At 47.0% G+C, this 20,190-nt stretch overlaps 1 protein-coding gene across 1 annotated transcript in view; it reads left to right on the top strand.

Annotated features, from left to right (window-relative positions):
* The first annotated feature begins 10,139 nt into the window (after nt 1-10,139).
* Nucleotides 10,140-20,190, top strand: part of Csf2rb (colony stimulating factor 2 receptor subunit beta) — a 38,913-nt gene continuing 28,862 nt past the window's right edge. Inside the window, exon 1 of the mRNA XM_041672129.1 lies at nt 10,140-10,268. The gene's annotated coding sequence lies outside the window, so the exon portion shown is untranslated. The remainder of the gene's footprint in view (nt 10,269-20,190) is intronic.

Genomic DNA, 20,190 nt, shown 5'->3' on the forward strand with positions numbered 1-20,190 from the left:
CATTTTGTCTCTAAGGACCAGACTTAGGAAGTGAAGTTTTGGAAAGCAGATCAAGGAGTGAAATGCTATTGACGAGGGCCTGTTGCGCTTCCAGATGATGTTGTGGGGAGCACGATGAACCCTCTTCCTGGTGGAACACACATTTAATAGGACGTTAGAATCTGCCACCCAAAGTCTCTAAAAAGCACACTGCAGGGAGAGAAGACCCTGCTAGTCAGTAGAGTTGAAAACTATTGGGTCTGTGCCTGGACCAAGGAGGTGAAAATTCCACCCCGGTCACTCTGCTTTGGGTGGGTGTGGCCAATAAGATGGAGTTCCTTCTCCCTGTAGCTCCTGCCCCCCCCCCCCCCCCCCCCCCCCCGCCCAGGGAACCAACTGCCAGAATCCCCAGCCCTTTCCAGCCCAGGGCCGGCCTGTGGAGATGCAATGGCAGGCAGCTGTGTTGAATAGCCTGAGTCCCAGAGCTGCTGTAATGAAGTACCACAAAACAGAGACGGAAAGGACAGGAAGGAACTGCCTTGTAGCTCTGGATGACAAAAGTCCAGAAATGAAGGAGCCCGTAGAACCTTCTCCCTATGAAACCTAGGGAAATCGTTCTCTCCTTTCCCGGTCCTTGGTGGTCTGCCCAGTCATCTGCGGCTTTCCTTGGCCTGTGGAAGGCTCAGTCTGTCTTCATGTGAACTCCCTCTTGTGCCTTCTCTCTGTGCGCACCGTCCCTGTGTCCGATTACCCCTTTTTATCGGGATACCTGTCAGACTGAATTTGGACCCATAAAAACGGCCCTGTTTTAACTTGATCACCTCTGTTAAGACCGTACTTCCCAAAACTGTCATGTCCCACACTGTAAGTGGGGACTTCAACATGACATCTTGAACTGAATATATCAATTCAACCTGCAATGCTCATTCCATCCATGTTGTTCCCATGGAGAGGGCAGGGGCACTGCCGCAGGTGCAGAAGGCTAGGGATGTGGGAATACAGCTTCATAGATGAGGATGATTGGGAGGACACGCCCCTTACCAAGGAACTGTCAGCAGCGGATAGTTGCCATGAGGGGAAAGTCATTCTCTTTTGAGGATGTGGCTACCCTTAGGTTTCCCTTGTTCTAGCAGGAGGACCACCACACCCATGCACAAATGGTCAGCTCTAACTGAACTTAGTGGGTGACCAAACTTCTTTCTGAGAAGCAAACCTTACTTGTGTAATCTTCAGCTCTAAACAAAACAGTTGCATTTAGCGGCCGCAGTGGCCTCTGCTATTATCTCCTGTTTTGATGGTTCCTTTGGGGCTATATGTCTATCTAAGGTAAAACGTCCACATTGGAAGAAAGTGTTGGCTGATGATGAAGATACGGAGAGGGGTACCAATAGACTTACTAAGCTAACTGGTGACAATGGTGTCACCAGATCATCAGTGGGAGAAAACTGCTCTGCAGAGTAAGCAGATGAGGACCCCCAGCTAATCTTGCTGACTCCCCCTGATGTCCAAGCACTACCGTTACGATCATGAGACATTCAGGAGCAACTGAGAAAAGCTAACATCTACCATCTTTGAACAGAGTAGTCAGTTTATCATCTGGTATTATTTCCACTAAAACTCTGTGTGTGTGTGTGTGTGTGTGTGTGTGTGTGTGTGTGTGTACGCGCGCACGCGCGTGTGAAAATTGGACAACCTTGAGTGTCTTCAAGCACCTTACCCTTTCAGTTTGAAATAGGATCTCTCGTTGGCCTTGGACTTCACTAAGGCCAGCTGCCAGCCAACTTCCAGGGATCCGTCTGTCTCCTCCTCCCATCTCGCCATGGCTGAGACTGCAAGCAGGATCCACAGTGCTTGGCTTCTGTGGTAGTTTGGGGCATGACACTCAAGGGATTGTGCTGTAGAGGCAAGTCTTTACCAACTGAGCATCTCTCCAGCTCCAGAGAAATGGCGTTCTGGCTCAGTGAGGACCCCTTCAAACCAGTGGCACAAACTCTGTGGTGACATTGTGGACTGGGGAGCACAAAGGCTGTTACCATGTCTGGGAACTGCTTGACAGCCCCTTCCTGGACTTCATGTGAAAAGTATAGTTCCGTGTTTATTTCTCCCTAGGGTGTGTGTGCTGTGTGGCCTCTGTACAGGGAATTTTGGAGGAAGAGTGAACATCATTTTTTTAGGCTATAAACATGCTATAGTCACAAAGCCTAAGACTCCACAATTCCCTCAGGGTCACTCACACAATGGCAGGGTTTTCAGGAGGGGTGTTTGGGTGGTGCTGATGAATCAGAATTGACATCTTGGCCCAGATTCTATGCGTGGAGATGTTTGTAGACAAATGCGCCCAGTGGGGTATGGAGAATGTCTTGTGACTAATGAGAAAATGACTTTGAGCTTCATCCTTGCAGAAAACAGCGATAAGTCCGAACATGTGTGAGCGGGAGCAGAGCTGATGTGGAAAGCCAGGTTGACTGTGACTTATCTGTTGATTGTCCTCTGCGTGATGGGGAAATGGCTGGTGGGGACAGATAAAAGGAGCGTGAGATGATAACGTCGTGATATGAGTGTTTGTTAGTTACTGAGCTCGACCATTTGTAATGAGTGATGAGCAGCGGATCACGGGAAATGCTCTCACTGGAAATGGACCTCTAACGGTTGTGGTGGTGTGTGCAGGTAGGATGTCCTGGAGGAGGTGGAAGCAGGAGGATCACGAGTTCAAAGCCACACAAAGAAACCCTGTCTCGAGCCCCACACCCTCCCCAAAAAGAAAATGAATCTCTTTTAATCTGTAATCCTGTGGTGTCTGGTAAGGGGCATTGTTGTCCTATTAAAAGATAATGCCATTTAAATTATATATGCATATGCTTACATTTTAGGAAGCTTATATCGTGGTAGGTTTTCATTTTTTTAATAGTTTTAGTATTATTTATCCTCTCCACATTCCCTCCTCCACCCTGCCTTCCCATCCTCCTCCCCATCAAACCTTCCCTGTACTGCTATTCCCCTGTAGTAGCCTTTTATACGACTTTATTCTCTTTTTCTCTTGAAATCCCCCCTTGCTAATTTCTTGACTTCCATGGGTATTCCAAATGGAACACATATGAATGAAGATTCAAGGTTAATATCTTCAAATGAGAGATATTATTTGCCATTTGTCTTTCTGGGTTACCTCACTCAGAATGGTTGTTTCCAGCTACATACATTTGCCTTGAATTTCATAATTCTTTCAAACACCTGGCTAATAGTGCTCTGTGTAAATATACCACATTCTTATTATCTATTCATCAGTTAACAAACATAGAGCCAAGAATGGGTTAACTCCTTTGGAGTTGTTGGAAATGAGGTCCCGTAGACCACCCTCCAACATGGCAGGCTATTGTCAGGGTTCTTAGTGCTCCAGAACTTGACAGCAAGACCCTATGGCAGAAGACACCACATAGCCGAGTCACAGAACATGGGAGGAACCAGTTTTTACTCACCTGGAAGTTTCTGCTTTATTGGTTACAGTTCATAGTGCTGGCGACAGTTGTGTACACTACCGATGGAGAAAGAAATCAATCACCACTCTTACCCATCTGTGAACCCTGTGAGCTAAGACAAGGGCTGGCCTGGAAAGACATCCCCACTATTGCAATAGTGGCATGAATTTTCTGGGAGCACACAATCATTTTATGATTGGCTTCAAGGCCACACCATAAGTTGAAGGCCATATCTGGCACCATCACTGGGGCCAAGATCCTGTGGTTAAGCCAGTGATGGGGAGAACCTACTACTTTTACCCTTCTAAATAGACTCCTAATACTCCTCCTTATACTCATAGATTAGGGACTCCATGTTCCTGTTGGAGCTCCAGCCCTGACTGACAGCAGTGATGGAGCCTGACCTGAAAGTTGTAAGATGAAATTAATTTTTTTTCCTACTGAGTTGTTTTTGTTCAGTGCCTTCTCATAGCAACAGAGAAGCAAGTTAAGGCAGAACTGGTATCAGGAGTGGGGTCATGCTGTGAGGGGCCCGACCTGGTGGTCGTTATGCCTTAGATTGTTTTGTGGAGGGAACGTGGAAAGTTTTGGAGCTCTGGACTGGAAAAGTCATTGCGAACTCAGAACTTAAGGAGCTGTTATTAGTACATGGAGGAGAATGCTGAATGCAAAGCAGATGCTGGATGCTGGGTTTGTGAAGTGTGGGAGCTAAGCAAAGACTTTATCATGGTCATTCATGCAATTATCTGAATTAAGAATCTATGAGAGCAGACGAGGTTTGGCTATGAGAGGCCAGGAGAGGGTACTGGTGAAGGTGCAGCCTCGGCTTCAGTAGAGGCCCCAGGATTAAGAGGGTCATGGAGAGAAGCTGGGGCTCAGTGCCATGTGTCGGGATCAGAGTTCTGAATATGGCCAGGAAGCCATTGGTGAAGCACAGTGTCAGACTGGTGAATATCTTAAATGTTACCACAGAACCTTTATCCACCAACCCATGGAAACAGAGGCAGAAACCGCTTCTGAACACTGGGCTGAGCTCCCAAAATCCAGTTGAAGAGTGGGAGGAGTAAGAATATGAGCAAAGAGGTCAAGACCATGATGGGGATACCCACTGAAACAGCTTACCTTAGCTAATGGGAGCTCACCAACTCCAGCCGGACAGGGAAGGAACCAGCATAGGACCAAACTAGTCCCTCTGAATGTGGGTGGCAGTTGCATGGCTGGGGCAGACTGTGGGGCCACTGGCAGTGGCACCAGGATTTATCCCTACTGTTGTACTGGCTTTTTGGGAACCTATTCTCTTTGGATGGATACCTTGCTCAGCCTAGATATAGTAGGGAGGGCATTGAACCTTCCCCAAAGCAATGTGCCTTACCCTCTCTGAGGAGTGAATGGGGTTTGGAGGGGATAAGTGGAGGAAATGGGAGGAAGGAAGGGAGTGGGAATTGGTATTGAATTGGTATGTATAATGAAAAAAGATAGTTTGTTTTCTTTAAAAAATAAAATAAAACCCTGAAAGATGAAAAAGGTCTGTGGGATTTTTAAAGTTTTGTGTGTGTGTGTGTGTGTGTGTGTGTGTGTGTTATATTCTGATAGTAGCTTCAGATCTTGGGGATAAATAACACAAGGGAGATTATGGTTTAATAATGATATGTTTGTGTGTCAAGTTGACAAGGTGTCAATTACTCTGGTTGTTTTTTGACAACTTGGCAGAAACAGAGAAGAGGGAATCTTAAAATGGCTCCTTCAGACTGGCCTGTGGGCAAGTCTTTGGGGAACATTTTCTGTTTAATAATTGATGGTGGAGGACCCAGTCTATTGTGGGTAGTACTATTCCTGGGCAGATGGTTCTGCGTTGTATAAGAAAGCAAAGTGAGCAAGCCATGGGGGTCAAGGCAGTAATCAATGCTCCGGTGTGATCTCTGCTTCAGTTCTTCCCTCTCAGCTCCTGTGTGAGCCCCTGCCCTGACGTCCCTCAGTGATGGACCATGCCGTGGAAGTGACATGGACATGAAAGCCAAATAAAGCCTTTCCTCACCTCCAGAAAGCAAATAAGACACATTCCTATAGGTTTTTGGTGTGCGTGTTTATAGTTGTAAAAGTGTATGCAAAATTGTATGCAGGACACCAAAGAGCTCGAGATCTCAAGGCTCTAGTGAAGATGGCACCACTCAGAGAACACAACTCATGAATTAAGGTAAAGCCAGCAGGTGCATTAAGTTACAAACGGGCTGGAGCTGAGCCCGGAGACACCGTGAGAAGATGCGCCCACGGTGTTTGCACATCGGCGTGAGAAGGAAGAGCAGCGTTTTGGAACTACTCGGTTCCAAGGAGAACTAATAAAATGGGATTGGGCCTGCCACACCCTTCAAAAAGATGTACAAAATATGATCTCCTTAATCTTGAGCTACAGAAAAGTTTGTGCATATAAAACAAAATCAAATAGCTATAAATAGACTTGGTTAAACTTAGGAATTCTATCCCTGTGGTAATCATTAGTCTATATTTCAGTCAATTTTTTTAAAAAGATTTTTTTTTTGGTTTTTTTTTTGGGGGGGGCAGAGTTTATCTGAGTAGCCCTGGCTGTCCTGGAAGATCAGGAAGATCTACTGTAAATCAGGCTGGTCTTGAACTCAGAGACCCGCCACTTCTGCCTTCCAAGTGCTAGGATTAAAGGTGTGTGCCACCATGACCCAGCAAAAGATTTTAAGTGTGTGTGTGTGTGTGTGTGTGTGTACATAGGTATGAGCGATTGAGTCCAGGTGCCAGAGGAGACCAAAAGAGGAGGTGCCAGATTTTTGGGAGTGCTGGGAGCCAAACTCTGTTCCTCAGCAACAGCGGTACATACTCTCCAGCCGCAGCTGGTGTTTCTCTCGTTTTTCACGTAAGAGAGAGAGCAGGTGATGTTTTCCCCTTGTGGTAGTCTATTGCACTTGGCGTGGTATCCTTCAGTTCCATCTATGGCACTTTTGCGGTCTGAGGCTTGAAGCCACGCTGCTCAGCCCTCTCTGCTACGAAGAGACATGATAGGAGTAAGTCACAGCATTTGCCCCTCTCTGACGTTTGATGGTGCCCATAATCCCAAGAGGGAACGGCTTCTTCCTCTTTAGGAGCCAAGGCTGCAGCAGACAAGTTGTGAATATGACCTCTGTATGCTTTCTCTATTTGCTAGATGTGAGGGGTTTTCCAGAAAGTCAGGATTGGGTGGTGCTGTGCCAAGTGAGCCTGGCCTTGGAGTAGAACGGTCCATGTAGAAGTCCAAGCCTGGCACTGTTAGCTCAAAGGACTTGACTCTCATTTCCCAGCCTGAAAACTTGGGGACTTTCCACTTACACAATTCAGGTTAATATCCCCCCTGCAAACAAGAAACACCTCACAAGAGCTATGGTTTGGAGACCTGCCGTAAAGCACAATTGGAATGAGATAAGAAGAGTCGATTAGCTGGAGATGGAGAGGGCATTCGAAGAGTATTTGTGATAAGAAAGAAAGACAGAGAGCTACCTATTCAGGGGTTGCTATGGAGAGAAGAGAAGCAAGGGAGGTCAAGAGAGGATCCAGGTCTACCTCCACTTCTGCCTAGTTGGATCACTTACAGTGCAGACTAAGCTTCCTCATCTATAAGATGGGCTAAAAGTAGCATCACCTGCCTTGTTCCCCTGGGAACATTTCCTAGTGCTTGAAACCCTCTTAGAACGGCACCTAACAATAGCACCTGAACTCTGACAAGAAATTTGAGCAATTTGAGAAGACAACCTGACCCAGAGGGGACAAGGACACAGTGGACATTGCTATCGTCCCCCTCCTCTCCTACGGGTCTTATGACTATGCAGTCAAGCTGGGTAAGTGTCTCAGCAACATGAAGCCACCCAGCAGTGCAGTGACATGGTCCTAGTTGCTAGGTGGACTTTGATAGGCTGTCACAAGAACCCTACCCTCAGGTGTCCTGCGAACCCTGTAACTATAGTGGGACATCTGATGGGTATGTCTGGGCCAGCAGAGGTTCTTACAGTTTTGTGTTCTGGGCCAAGGAGAATGAGATGGGCACTGACTTTGAGCCTCGGAGATCGATGTCAGTCTGACCATGTATGTATATGCATGTGCACAAGCGTGTGCACATGTGTTGGGAGAGGGGATTGGAGCAGAAAATGCAAACACAGCAAAAGCAACAGGAAGATGAAGGCACTGTCATTCAAGCATGATGTCCCCATTGGCACCTGGAAATCAGAGCTGTGGTTACCAGCAGGAGACCCTCGAGAGTTTGGGGTCACTTGTAAGTGCCCGGGATAAGGTGCGCGAGATGGTACATGATGGGGATATAGAAACAGTTAGCATCAAGTCACCATGCTCCTTTAAGAAACCCCAGTGAACTCTTTGGCTCACCAAGCTAGTAAGCATGTGTGGAATGGTTCTTTGGTTTGTGGTGGTGCCCTACCTGGATGACTAGACATTCGCTCACAATTTCCCAGAAAGTCATGTATTAGATGGGTGGGGTCAAAGTTGTGCAGAAAGATTCATGTGTTTTTGAAGTCTGAATCAGAAAGAGACCTAGAGATGGTCCCATGAGGATGCCACAATCCTCCTGGTTAAATGTCTTCTCCACATTGGTTGTCTGCTTGCTTTCCCTCCTTCACGAATCATTGTTCATCAGAATGCTCACATGCATTCATCCATTGTGAGGCAGCGTCTCATGTAGCCCAGGCTGGCCTTGTGCTTACTGAGGATGACCTTGCACTCCTGAGCCTCCTGCTTATATCCTTTGGGTGCAGAGATTACAGGTCTGCACAGCCATGCCTGGCTTTATGTGGTGCTGGGAATCGAACTCAGGGCTTTGTGCATGCTAGGCAACTGTCCTACCAGCCCTGTGCACACGCACATGCACACGTGCACACACACATAAAACGAAGGAGTTGGAGAGACAGTTCAGTGCACATACCTTATGACCTGAGTTCAGTTCCCAGCTCCGGACTGATTTGCAAATCTTTGCCCTCATGCTTCAACTTCCCGTGGTAGTGTAGCTACTCCTGCATTTTCTGATTACAGGGTGTGTGTGTGTGTGTGTGTGTGTGTGTGTGTGTGTGTGTGTCACCTGTTGACTCTTAAAGTGCTTGGCGCCTGTAAGCCCCCTGGGGTTTCTCTTGTCTGACCACAGGAACCCAAGCCCTTCCCAAGTCACCACCTGCCCATTTCCTTATTTCTCTGCTTTGTCCCTGTGTCGTGGCCTTGGGCTACTGTTCAACTCCAAACCTCTGCTTCTGCCCCAGGCTTTGCATGTGTTGGACCTGGGACTCCCCAGCCCCAGTGACCTCTTCAGAGAGAAGTGGGAAGGGACCCAGAGATGTCACTTCAGCTCAGCCATGGGACACTTCCCTGTGGCAGCAGCTGAAAACATTTTAGAGCTTTTCAAACCCCGGCAGGAGTGGCTCCGCTGAGTGATGCTGTTTCCCCAGCCCAAGACCCCAGCATAGAAAGGCAGCTTCCTCAGAGCTGGGGTTGAATCTGTAATGGCCTTTGCCCCCGACCTAGCAGGAAGCCTTAGACAGCGCCTGCTCTGCCTCCATTCTTTGAATCTACCCCCTCAATTCTACATCTCCCCACCCCCACCCCAGGTATTTAGCTAACAGCTTTATACTTGATTATTTTTAAAGATTTGCTTAATTTTTCATTATGGGAAGGAGCATGTATATCTGAATGCAGTTGTCCACAGAGGCCAGAGAGGGCACCAGGCCCCCTGCTGGAGTTGGAGTAACAGGCATCTGTGGGCACCCTGACATGGGTGCTGGGATCTGACTCAGGTCATCTTGAAGAGCCATCCCTCCAGGCCTTTAACTGGCAGTTCATGCGTTTGTGTGTGTGTATAGAGGTGTCTGATGTGTGCACATATGGTGTGCTGGGACATGGTGGTGAACACCTTCAGTACCAGTACTCAGGAGACAGATGTATTCAGAGCTCTGTGAGTTTGTGGCCATGCTGGTCTCCACGGTGAGTGTCAGGACAGCCAACATTATATAGTGAGACCCTGTCAAAAAAAACCAAAAGAGGTTGTGATCTATGTATGTGCTCTCTCTCTCTCTCTCTCTCTCTCTCTCTCTCTCTCTGTGTGTGTGTGTGTGTGTATGTGTGTGTATGTGTGTCTGTGTCTGTGTGTATGTCTGTGTATCTATGAGTGAGCATGCGGAGGCCGGAGGAGGACATTGGCTATCCAGATATTTTCGTCTCAACCTCACCCTTTTGAGACAAGTTCTGGTAACTGTTGCAGAATATTTGTTTACACTGTGAAGATGTGTCTTTGCCAAGGCGCTTTGAGTGGTTTAATAAAAAGCTGAAAAGGCTATAGCTAGGCAGGAGGTATAGGCGGGACTTCCCAGCAGAGAGAGGGGGAGAAGCTGGGAGGAGGACTCCAGGTCAGGGATTTTGCCAGCAGACTCGGAGCAGCAAGTCAGATGTGCCATGCTAAGAAGAGGCAACCAAGCCACATGCCAGAACATTGCTTAAAAAAATAACGGGCTAGCTGGGCGGTGCTGGTGCATGCCTTGAATCCCAGCACTCAGGAGGTAGGGGCAGGTGGATCTCTGTGAGTTCGAGGCCAACTTGGTCTACAGAGCGAGTTCCAGGACTGCCCAGGCTGTTACACAGAGGAAACCCTATCTCAAAAAAAAAAATGACCTAATCAAGTTATAAGAGCTAGTTAGGGAAAAGTCTAAGCTAAGGCCAAGCTTTCATAGTTATTAAGTCTCCGTGTCAATACTGGGAAGCCGGTGATCCAAAGACAGTGCAAAGAGGAAGCCGACTGCAGTCAGTGGACCTGGAGCAGATGGGCTGGTGAGTATCCTCCACAGTGCTGGGGTTATAGGTCCATGCAGCCATGCCCCGCTCTTACATGGGTGCTGAGTTCTAAACGCATGCTTGCTTCATCTCTCCAACCCATGCCTCGTCTTTCTGTAAGGATACCCGCTCAGTGGACTTAGAGTCCAGTCAATGGCCCCATTCACCTCCATTCTCTTGTAAAGATCCAGTCTCAAAGCAAGGGAATGTCGGTGTATTGGGTACTTCAGGAATCTAAGCTATCACGGGGGGGGGGGGGGACAAAGTGGGCAGTCAGTGAGGAGACTGAGAGGGGGCTGGTGCTCCAAGATGAGGGTACAGGGACAGGTGGGACAGGATTAGATGACACTGGGGTTAGATGTGTTTGTAAACTCTTACCTGAAACCCAGTATCTGAAGCCTGCCATAGGGTGGCATGGGGGGGGGGGGGGAGTGGTCCGTTCCAGCTGCCCCAGGGCCACAAGGCAGCTGATCTCTCTTGTGCTATTGGTGATTTGGTGTCAACTGGGCACTGGCGATATAGAAACAGTTACTTATTTCATTTCTATGACCAAATATATGACAAGAAACCACTTGAGAGAAGGATGTGTTCCAGTCGATAGCCTGAGAGTACAGTCCATGGATCATGATAGGAAGATGTATTTTATGGAGGGGGGTGAAGACTCTGGTCACATCGTGTCCGCAATCAGAAAGCGGACAGAGATAGATGTTTGTTCTCCTTTCCCCCTCTTTCATTCAGTCACATTCACGGTGGCGCTTCCTACCTTAGTTTGCCTCTCTGAAACACCCTCACAGACACACCCAGAGGTATTCTCCAAGGGGATTCTAAATCCCGCCGCGATGGTGATCGAGATCAAGCATCCCAGACATGCTCTGCAGGGGCCCATCTCTCCCGTGGCACTGGCAGGGACAGCATATGACCTCCTTTAAAAACGGGGAGCATTTGGCATTCCTGGCATGCCTGGCTTTTCTGGGCAGGGTCAGGCCGGGTCATACAGTCTATCTCAGAACCTTGGTGCCTGCTGCAACTATCCAGGTCTGTTAGCTCAACCAAGCAGTCAGGTATGCTCAGTAGGAAAAAAAAAACAATAATATAGAAGGTACTTGAGTCATGCTACCTTATCTGAGGAGACATGAACCCTGGAGACCACAGCCGAGGACCCTTGGAAAGACAGGGTGACCCAGAGACCTTGGAACTTCCAGAGGACAGACTAAAGAGAAGGCTGCCATTCCTTAGGGCTGGGGCCAAGTCCATGGGATCCCTCAGTGGAGTTTGAACCTAAGACTATGAACCCACATAACCCACTCATTCCACTCTTCTCGTTTTCCTCCTAGATATTAACTGTCCCTACATCCGTCCGGTGCGCATGGTCATGTGTCCCCAGCTCTCCTACCCATACACTAATCATTCCAGGACATATGGTTACCACTTCCTGTGTTGTGCTTGGGTGACTATCAATTTGAAGGAATCAAATTATGCAACAGAGAATGAGCTGATTAGGCTTCTAGACCCAGGGAAAGCAGGTCTCCGTGGGAGAGAGGTGTATGAAACTGGGGACAGAGTTTGGGCACCATGTGTGTCCTCAACAGATCCCTGCCAAAGGTGGCTGAGCTGGGGGTTCCCAGGAGGGTACCAGGGCCCGTGGGCCTCCAGCTCTATCATCTGTTAGATGCTCAGTCAACCCGGAGTGTCAGGCTGCTGGTCAGTGGAGCCCCAGCCCTGCCTGCCCTCTCTGCATGCCCACCGCTTGCAGCTTTGGTTAGCGCCTCCGCCCTGGGTGCAGCTTGCTGTTCATGGCAGCTTCAGGAATCGGTATGTCCTGGATACTCCTCAGAATCCCTTCCTAGAGTCCACACATCCTTGCTTGGAGACCACTCTTCCATCACAAAGACTGGCATTCTCAGTAAGGGTCTACCCACCTCCTGCTCCTGGACTTGTCCCCACATCTCAGTTACCTGGCTCCACAGCCCTCAGCCGACAATGCAGACCCAATCCTTAGCTTTGACTTAAGATATAAGGGTTCCCCATGGCCATGGCTACTTTCATGGTCCTTCCTCAGTCACCACTCACATAACTCAGATGAGCTTGGCTTCTTCCCATGGGAGCCCACTCGTTTCTGATAGCTCAGTTCCTACATTCCTTCTCATGCTGCGGTCCCTGACACAAAAACTCAAGGTAAGGGGATGTACTCTGCTCTGCCTTCCCTCAGATCACTTCCATATTGTTCTGTTGGCTTCTAGGGGAAGCACCCATCCTCAGAAGGAGCCTGTGTTTTCTGCGGTCGTAACCAGCCCATGCCTAGGCACTTAAACTAAAGAGTGAACCCTAGCTGAGCTCAGAGATAGGGCCTGCCTCACAAAACAAAGCAAGTGGTTCCCGAGGAGTAATGAAAGTTAAGTGGGTTCAGAACTTCTGGAGATCTAAAGCTCACAGAGGGGTCAGACCTGAGTTTTGGTGGCAGTCAAGGGGTGTTGATCAACTCATGATAGGAAAGGGAGGAGATGCAGTCAGAAGTTAAATAGATAAATTCAGATTAAGAACACTTATAACTCAAAAAATCCAGACTCCAGAGTGTTATGAAATGCTGGCACAGTGTCACAAGTAGGAAATTCCAAGCCTTCCTTTGTGGGTCTCTAGAAAAAGCCTATTGTGTTTAAGATGCACGCAATACAGAAATGAATTTCCTATGGAGACTTGGGCCTGCCCTCTAGATAGCTCACTGTATATATGTGAATATTCCTATGTCTTCTGGTCCCAGGTATTTCTGCAGGGCATGCTCTGCCTGTAGTAGTTGAGTAGCCCAATGTGACCACAGGAGTCAGGTGTCACATGAGAAAAAGTCACATGAAGCCATAAATTAAACAAACTGGAAGCATGGCTTGGTTTCCTCTACACTCAAGAGTGAGACCTGGGAAGTCCAGTGGGTAGCCCTGTGAGGAAGGGGTGCAAGGCTGAAGCGTGTAACAGGATATAATGAAGGCCTGGGAGGGTGACGGGGGGACAGGTGGAGAGGAATGCCATCTATAGCGTAGCTAAAGCAGAATGGACACACAGACACACATTTAGATCTGATGGCAGAGTGAGCCAAGGGCCCGGGTTCTTTCGTGGGAGCACCTGCAGGCTCAGGACTGCCGGGCTCGGGAGATAAAGGACTGAGGTTTAGTAGTTGCAGTTGCTCAAGAGAGAAAAGGGAAGTCTACTCAGATACCATAAAATTGAAAACACGCAAAAGGAGCCGTCAATTTCCAGATAAGATCTGCCCGGGGAGCTAGTGTTTGCCTCAGAGGACATTTGGAGGAGCCTGTGACTTTTGAGATCCATGGAAGGAGGCCACCCATGTCTGATTAGAAGCCTGTCTAGGTGTGTGTGCTATTCCCATTTGATCTGTGCCATGTTGCCCTCCCTGTGCAGGCTAGTATATCAGGCAGGCATGTATCTGGTGGTTTCTGCTCCTTAACACTGGGAATCAGAAATAGCAACGCATTCCCTGCTCCTGGTGGGTTGTTAGGGCAGTGAGGGGGACAGAGTGTGAGCATCTGCAGTCGAGGGTGGAAGATGGTTAAACCAATAGGCCTGTAGAGGAGGGAGGAGCAAGGAACCTATCTCATGAAGTTTCCCATGGACGTGAGGCCACGTTGGGCTTCCCTCATCATGGCCATGGTGCTTCCAAAAGTTCCAGGAGCACAGCTCACAGGGGAAAAGAGACAGAAATCCTAGAACCCCATGTTTGCTCCTGGGACTCCTTTCAAAGGCCATGAAAGGAATATGGCCTCAATTCAGACACTTCTTTTGGGCTGGGGGTACCACCTACTGAGTGTGAGAGGGAAATGGGGCTCAGTCAACCCTTGTCCCAGTCCTCCTGACAACCTGGTATCCTCCTTACCTCTCCAGGAGAGAGAACGGACACCAGGGAGGCTGAGTCCTCATGCAAAATTTTGAAGAACCCAGGTGCTTCCACCTGACAAGAACCACCATCGTCTCTGAAGCCCACCTAGCTCCAAGGGCACCTGCTCTGTGCCTTGCGCTTAGATTTCCCAGGAGCATACTCCCTGCCTTCCACGGGTTTCTGCTGTGGGATAGGGTCCTCCTGCTACATAGAACAGGCAGCTTTGTGTGCAGTCAACTCAGAATTATAAGTTCCCTATCATTTTCATGTCCCATGTCAGACACACAGCAGCAGTTCAACGCTTGCTAGGTAGATGAATAAATTAATGCATGTCAGCATCTTAGGTTACCCTTCACAACTCAGTGCCCAGCCCTGCCCATGGGTATCTCTTCCTGCTCTGCTCTTCCTCCAGGTGGAAATATCTTTTTCTTATACCTCACAGATGCAGTTCAAATGTCTACACTAGCACAGGGTTGGCATGCTTCTCCAATAAAGGACCATTCTGTCAGCCGGGTGGGAATCTGCTGGAACAGATAGACGACAGAGACAGACCAGGGAGACAGATAAAGACCGGGGAGACAGATACAGACCAGGGAGACAGAGACAGACCAGAGAGACAGAGATAGACCAGGGAGACAGAGACAGACCAGGGAAAGAAGGTGGAGCTAAGGAGTTTAGGGAGACATTTTTTTAAATTAATTTATTTATTTATTAAAGATTTCTGCCTCCTCCCCGCCACCGCCTCCCATTTCCCTCCCCTTCCCCTAATCAAGTCCCCCTCCCTCATCAGCCTAAAGAGCAGTGAGGGTTCCCTGCCCTGTGGGAAGTCCAAGGACCTTTAGGGAGATATTTTTGTCTTCAGTGTACACTTAGAACTTCCAGGCCTGTGGTCCTGGTGGTGGCTGATGGGGAGGGAAGGAGTCCCGAGACCAGGGAAAGGAGAGCGCCTACCCCCAGGAATACTCGGTAGGTGGGAAAGCTTAAGCTATTGATTGGCAGGAGGGTTTATGTTGAATCAGTTTGACCTGTGGCAGGTGTCACAAGTCACAACTTCCTGAAGCTCACCTGAGTTTTTTCAAAGTTAACAAAAGAAAGTTTCAGCTATCTTAGCATCACACCATTTGTAATCTGCACTGAAATCCTAGTTGTAGCAAACACAGTTAATAATGACTGCAAACAGTTTGAGTAGACTCACGGCTTTGAGCCATAGCAAAAGCTTGTGGGACAATAGATCCACTTATGAAGCATGTCCCAGTATATATTCTACATATCAAAACTATATAGCTAAATGAAAAGTCATCTTCCTGATCATCCACAGATATAGGCACCCATGAGATTGAGATGTCATCGTGAGATTACATATACACACCACAGGAGATTGCACACTGCAGTGCAGGTATTGGGGGACAACCAGCTGCTTTAGCAAAAGCGAGCAAGTCTCCACAGTCAATGGTCTGGCCTGCAGGTCTCTCCTGGACAGGACTAACCTCCATCAGAGTCACTCCTCTGGTGGGTTGACATCTGAATTACCAGTTGCCATTTTCTGTATCTTTCCACGTCCTCTAACATTTCCCTCCCCCATCCAATCATTTACCATGAGAGATGGGTGGTTGATTACTAAAAGCAGTCATTGAAAAGCAAGTTGGTTTAAGTAAAAGAATAGTAAAAACTAAAATTATGGCTATTAATAGTAGCATGATAGCTTAAGTTTGTTTTTACCCTGAAACCTGCTTTGTGAGTTTACTTTTTTCAGTGTGAAGACTGTCAGCAAGGTAAACCTGTCTGTGAGTCTGCCTTCCTCAGTTGGAGACCTAGTAGCTCTGGAGAAACAAGGCCTGACTTTTACGTATAAAATGGACTGACCAGGCAGCTGCTGCCTTAGCGGGAGGAACTGATGAAGGTTGGCTTGCAGCTACTGAACTGCTAAGCTTCAGCTGGCCATCAACACCATCAATGATCTGCGAAGGATACATTTGAGTAGAAGCAAATTCCAAATGGCGTCTGTAACAATTCAAGTGACAGAAATTTACCTACTTCCTGAACAGCCAACCTGGGGTTCTCCATGGTGATCTCAGTGGCTTAGCTGCAGGCAGAAGTTGTCAATCTTTGGCTGTCACACAGGACAGAGCAGCCTTTGGCCACTAGACCCACGTCTGAGAGATTTGGGGCGGGGAGGTGTGTATAGTTTATTTCGTGGGTTATGGAGGGGGAAGGAAAGGGGGAAGGGGGGAAGAAGAGAGAGGCAGCTCCAGAAGGGCAGACAAAGAGACAAGAGAGATGTTTCTGTGGAAGAGAAAACCGACCCACCTTAGCGAGGTGGAGTAGAGCAGTCTGCCCTACAGGGCCACAGACTGGGCGGGGCCCTGGCTGCAGCTGCTCTCTGCCCAGTGCTTGGCATTACCACAACTGCAGTGAGCTTCAGGTGGAGTCTGTTCTGCCAGTCTTCTTTGGAGACAATCTCAGCTGTTGTTACCTAAAGCTGGTATTTTTGTCTGCCAGGGAAAGCCTTTCTCATTCAACACTTTAAATGCTATATTCAGCAGATCTTTCTGAGGAATTTGAGGGCCATTGTTTAATCTGTTAAGTATACTTGGTTTTAAACAAACGTTACCTATTTTTAATTACTTGCCTCAGGCTTAACCTTGACAGCATATACAGAAGGCTAAAACCTGCTCCTGTAAATTAATTTACATTTGTACTTAGCATGACTACAAGTATAGTTGAGCACATGAAATAATTGGATCATTTACAAGTGACTGACCATTAACTTACATTTCTTAATTATCTTTGACAGTTTATTACCAGTTAGTGGCTTTTATTTTTTTTATTTTTTTTATTTTTTTAAATATTTATTTATTTATTATGTATACAATATTCTGTCTGTGTGTATATCTGCAGGCCAGAAGAGGGCACCAGACCTCATTACAGATGGTTGTGAGCCACCATGTGGTTGCTGGGAATTGAACTCAGGACCTTTGGAAGAGCAGGCAATGCTCTTAACCACTGAGCCATCTCTCCAGCCCCAGTTAGTGGCTTTTATAAGATTAGGATTTTACCGTTCTATTTCTGTTGAGCAGCCTTAAAATTTTGAATTGAAGATAATTTGGTAACAAAGTAAAATTTTAAATCATAATTACAGTCTATAGAGAGACTGGAAATCTTACCTTCCTGATCCTTTCATAGTGTACCTTAACAGAATATGACAATTTCTTGTATGACTCAGTTTATCCAAATAGGTTAAGCTTAACAAAGTTATCAAAGACAAAGAAGCTAGACATACATCTTCAAGTCAGAGTCTGCTAGACTAAATAGACCTTAGTAATATATCAACCTTATTTATCAAACATACCTTATTCATCAAACATATTTTGTTTCTTCTCTAAATTTTTCTAGAAGGCTGGTGTTAGCAAAAGCCTAACTGAGTAGACAGACATATTTAAGTCATTTTTTTTAAGCTGGCCTGAATAGACCTTTACAATCTTAGGAATTTATAAACATTAATCAAACATTTATTGTTAGTAAGTTCTGTTTTCCACAAACAAGAATTTAAACATATACATATACAGTATGCTGTAGCAGGTATATTTTTTAAACAAGAGTTGAATCCAAGTTACATACAAATATGTTGTAGCAAATTAAGATTACCATGTATAGATTATTTTTAAAGTGTCAACCTTTTGTTACAAACTTTAAACGAACTTTTTGTTTCAGATTTTATAAAATTCTTCAGACCAATGACCTTACAAATCCTGAGATAAGAGAGTTTACACAATAGTCTGACAAACCTTGAGATAAAGCTCCTACTTTAGCAGAAGTTTTATTTATATGAGAGGGGGGTACTGAGAGAGTTGGATAAGACCAAGGGAAGGAGTGTGAAAGGAGCAGCGGTAATCCCTAGTGGAAACAGTTTACTTTGCAGTCCTTGTAAGGTCCTTAGCATCTTTCCCTGTGCTGTTCTGTTTTGCTTTTACTTCTCCCTGTCACAAGGAGACAGGTGGCCTGTGGGACCCAGATCATGTGGAGGAGAGAAGTGACTGAAGCAACCGAATCTAAAGTTTGGAGTTGAATATGGTGGGTGGTAGGAGCCAGCAGAAGCAAACGTTCCATACCTTATGAGAGTCAAATCAGTCACCCAGTTCAGTTAGGAGAGGCCAAGCACCTTGGAAATGGGTCCTTGGTGCCCCTCGGGGTGTTCAACACCAGATGTAAATTGACATGACCACACCATTGTGTGGTTAAGGGGAAGGTTTTTATTGCACATATGGAAGAGTGAGCAGCCAGAGCGTCTGAACGAGTCCAGAAGAGAAAGAGAAAGATCTGGACTGAAGATGGCCAGGAGACTGAACATGGCCAGGGTTATCTCTGAGAGAGGAGAGAATGGCGGGGATGGAGAATAGAAAAAGAGCACAGTGAGAGGAGCAGGAGCAGAGCAAAGAGGGAGAGCCAGAGAGCAGTAGGGAGAGCTGATCAAGGAGAGCAGGGTTCTAAGAATGAACGCTGGGGGAGGGAAGAGCATGAGCTAGGGGGAGGGAAGGGACGAGGGGAGGATGGCTAAGATATTAGCATGGACTTGAAATGTGTAACAGGTACTTGGGATACTGAAAGAGCCTGAGCCACAGGTAGCCATATGTCCCTTCTGCCAGTGGTAAGGAAATGAATGACCCCTCTTGGGAGAGGGGAACTGGCTTCACAAGTTTCTGAGGAATGCTTGCCTTTATCTAACCTCCAGAAATCCTCCTATATATAATTCAGATTGAGCTCATTTCTGGGTATTTGGACTGACTTTTGGAGTTTGAAGAACTGGAGTTCCCTTTGGATACAAAAATCACCATCATCATTGTCATCATCATCACTATATTAAATCAGACTTACAAAGTGGAGTGTTTGAAAGAGAATGTCCCCCATAGGGAGTGTCAGTATTAGGAGGTGTGGCTTTGTTGGAGTAGGTGTGGCCTTGTTGGAGGAAGTGTGCCACTGTGAAAATGGGCTTTGAGGTCTCCTATGCTCAAGCTACCCCAGTGTTACAGTGTACTTCCTGTTGCCAGTAGATCAAGATATAGAACTCTCAGCTCCTTCTCCAGCACCATGTCAACCATACTGCCATGATGACAATTGACTAAACCTCTGAAACTGTAAATGAGCCACCCCAATGAAGTATTTTTCTTTGTAAGAGGTGCCATGGTCATGGTATCTCTTCACGGCAATAGAAACTCTAAGTAAGACGCAAAGAAAGAACATTATTACCTGGGCTAAAGTTGGATGAATCTTGAGGAAACTGTGCTAAGTGAGATAAGCCAGCACAAAAGGACAGCCACAGTGTGATGCCACTTGGAGGTCCCCTGTGAGTTAACTTTACAGAGGCAGAAGGCAGAGTGGTGGTTTCTGGGGCTCAGGAGAGGAGGAATGGCGTGCTGCTGTAGTGTTTGAGTTGTGACGTATGTAAAAAGTTCAGGAGGTGGGCAGTGGTGACTTGCTGGCTCACCTAAATGTCCAAAAGGCACTGACCACAGGTGTGAAAGCAACAGGGACATCAGTTTTTGTATATTTTATCACAGCCTTTTCAAAAGCGGGTGCGGCTGGTAAACAGTGAGAAAAGGAGCAATAATCGCCATTAGAGACTATGCAAGGACACAAGAAGCTACCTTGGACTAGAACACTCTGCTTCTTGGTCTGATGGTGGATATCTGGGTGTGTAGATTCATAGATGTTTGATCTCCATGTGATACATACATGCTGTAGAGTTCTTTAATGTAAATACAGCAGGGGAATTTTTTCAGTTCTCTGGAGAAAAACTTAAGTCCTAGGCATAGAGGAGGCAGGTTCTGTGACACTCAAGCAGGGCCTTGAGAACGTCTTTGCCCACCCCCTGTCAGACCACTCTGTGAGCGACATTTATCTGGGCTTCCGCGTGGAACCTCACAGCCATATCTGAGATACCCTTAACCCTTTCAAAGGCACATGGTTGGGACTAAGCAAAGCTAGACAGTCTTAGGGATGCTGATTTACCATGCCTTCCTTGTACACAGGCTTTTG

This window comes from Microtus oregoni, unplaced genomic scaffold (genome assembly GCF_018167655.1).
Source record: "Microtus oregoni isolate MIOR12 unplaced genomic scaffold, Mior012 000022F_ref0000154, whole genome shotgun sequence".
Lineage (NCBI taxonomy): Eukaryota > Metazoa > Chordata > Mammalia > Rodentia > Cricetidae > Microtus > Microtus oregoni.